Here is a 2,706-nt window from a genome sequence, read left to right on the forward strand (position 1 = left end):
GGGGGGAAGAGGGGTAAGGGGAAGGGAGGTAGGGGGGTAGGGCATATGGTGGTAGGGTGGTAGGGGGTAGGGGGTCTGGTGATAACAAGAGTAGCAGTAACTAGTAGTAGTAACTCCTAAACTTAACCCTAACCTTAACCCCTAACCCCTAGCCTAGCTAACATTAGCCAGCTATCTAACGTTAGCCACCTAGCGAGAATTCGTAACATATCTTACGTTTTGTAAATTTGTAACATATCTTACATTTTGCAAATTTTTAACATATATTACAAATTGTATTTTGCAACATATCATACCAAATGGGTAATAGACACGAAACGTAACATATCACACTAAATGGAATACTGGGATCTACATACAGAATAATACGAAATGCACTGAGACCAGGTTGCACCCCCACACACCCCTCATCAAATCTATATGGGGATCTGAGGTAAGCATATTTACTACCTTGCTGTGTAATTTATCAATGTGACTTCCTGTTATCTTATTAACTCATTCCAAACTGCTCTGTCATGAGGCCAGAGGCCATGGAGGCCTGTCATCATCATCCCTGGCCAGGGGAAATGAGTTGAGAGGGGAAGCAGTCAGACCTCAATTTGATTAAATGTTCAGCAGTCTTATGGCTTCGCGGGTAAAAGCTGTTAAGGAGCCTTTTGGTCCTAGACTTGGCGCTCCGGTACCGCTTGCTGTGCGGTAGCAGAGAGAACAGTCTATGACTTGGGTGGCTGGAGTCTTTGAAAATATGMTGGGCCTTCCTCTGACACCGCCTGGTATGTAGAGGTCCTGGATGGCAGGAAGCTTGGCCCCGGTGATGTACTGTGCCGTACACACAACTCTCTGTAGCGCCTTGAGGTCGAATGTCGAGCAGTTGCCATACCAAGCGGTGATGCCACCGGTCAGGATGCTCTCGATGGTGCAGCTGGAGAACTTTTTGAGGATCTGGGGACCCATGCCAAATCTTTTCAGTCTCGTTCGGCCCTGTTCGGCCCTCCTTTTCCTATAGTCCACGATCAGCTTCTTGCTCACATTGTGGGAGAGGTTGTTGTCCTGGCACCACACTGCCAGGTCTCTGATCGCCTTCCTATAGGCTGTTCCATCGTTGTCGGTGATGATGCCTACATTAGCGGTGATGACGGTGTTGGAGTCATGCTTGGCCACGCAGTCGTGGGTGAACAGAGGGTACAGGAAGGGACTAAGCGAGCACCCCTGAAGGGCCCCTGTGTTCAGGATCAGTGTMMCAGAAGTGTTGTTGCCTACCCTTACCACCTGGGGGCGCCCCGTCAAAGAGAGAAATAATGCTGTCTTTTTGTAGGCACTAACTCTGCCATGGTTCGTTGGGGAAAGCCTATGAGTAAAATCAATGGCGTTTTTTTTGGGGGGGGGGGGGATAAACCCCGAAAATAATTTCTGTGGTAAACACAGGCTTAGGAGATCTTCATCAGCTAACTTCACTTTTTGTGAATTTTTGTAGAADTTAGGTAATAATAAAAAACGAACTATTTCATAATGTTAACTGACTGTCATTATCTCATAGAACAAAACATATAATATCTCTTATACCTATGTTAACCTCAGACATTATTTTGGGAATTTATTCCAAAGTCCTGATCTTTCTCCATACATTTTTCCCGTAGGGATGGCTGAACGAACCAGAGGTCATTTGTTTCCGGGTTTTAGGACTACAAGCTGGATCTATTACAATGTCAAGCGCTTACAGGACTTTGAAAAGCTCTATATAATATACAATACAACAGAAATTGAAGAGTATTTTTACTTATAATACTTTTGTCCACTCATACTGGAATAATAAAAGCTTTGTTCACAAATTTTAAGGATTTTGTTTTGCATTATAAAAAWTTTATAATAATTTAGATTTATCTGTGGTTGCTACAGCACCCCTACTTCCTGCGCCTATGTAGATATCCAGATACAACGTTAACGGGGGCTCTGGTGTGCCCTAAAGCCGTATATGTTCAGCAGCACTTTCATCTTTAATGCAATGAAACCCAGTTTTCAATCGAGCTCAAAAKTTTGACCCCGACGTGATTTGAACACGCAACCTTCTGATCTGGAGTCAGACGCGCTACCGTTGCGCCACGAGGTCAGGTACTGTAGCTTAAAACTGTCTAGGTTGTGAAAGTGCTGGTTGGCAGAAGGTGGTCAGTATCTCATGACATACTCACGCCCACGAAGCGCACGGAATGGTGACGCGACCAACCGCGCAGTGGCTGTGGCATGTTTACGTTGATTTCTTTTCCTGCAATGTTACATTCTATGAAACGTCTCAGACGCAAGATTTACTTACAGGACTTCGTGGCGCAACGGTAGCGCGTCTGACTCCAGATCAGAAGGTTGCGTGTTCGAATCACGTCGGGGTCATTTGTTTTGGAGCTTGAAAGAGAGTGGACTTGCTCTAACCAGTAGTAGAGGTGAAAAGGCTACTAAACCAACATGAAAAATAGAGGAAAACACAGTCTGGCCGTAGTCAGGAAGTAATATCATCAGAGAATGGTTTGTACATTCCGGGAATGTACAATCTGTCAAATGTCAAAATCTGTATTGTGAGGAAAACAAATCATTGAATCCATTTTAGTTGAAGGATGCAACGTAAGAAAATGTGGAAAAAGTCAAGGGGTCCAAATACCTTCCGAATGCACCGTAGTCATCTACCCACCTCGTTCCTTTCTTTTAGCATGTGTATGT

General features: G+C 44.5%; 2 non-coding genes across 2 annotated transcripts; one reads left to right on the forward strand and one right to left on the reverse strand.

Moving 5' to 3' along the window:
• Positions 1-2,035: 2,035 nt before the first annotated feature.
• trnaw-cca (transfer RNA tryptophan (anticodon CCA)) lies at positions 2,036-2,107 on the reverse strand. The gene has a single exon. It is a non-coding gene; the product is annotated as a tRNA-Trp (tRNA).
• Positions 2,108-2,310: 203 nt separating this feature from the next.
• Positions 2,311-2,382, forward strand: trnaw-cca (transfer RNA tryptophan (anticodon CCA)). The gene has a single exon. It is a non-coding gene; the product is annotated as a tRNA-Trp (tRNA).
• The last annotated feature ends 324 nt before the right edge of the window (positions 2,383-2,706 follow it).

This window comes from Salvelinus sp. IW2-2015, unplaced genomic scaffold, assembly GCF_002910315.2.
Source record: "Salvelinus sp. IW2-2015 unplaced genomic scaffold, ASM291031v2 Un_scaffold3524, whole genome shotgun sequence".
Classification (NCBI taxonomy): domain Eukaryota; kingdom Metazoa; phylum Chordata; class Actinopteri; order Salmoniformes; family Salmonidae; genus Salvelinus; species Salvelinus sp. IW2-2015.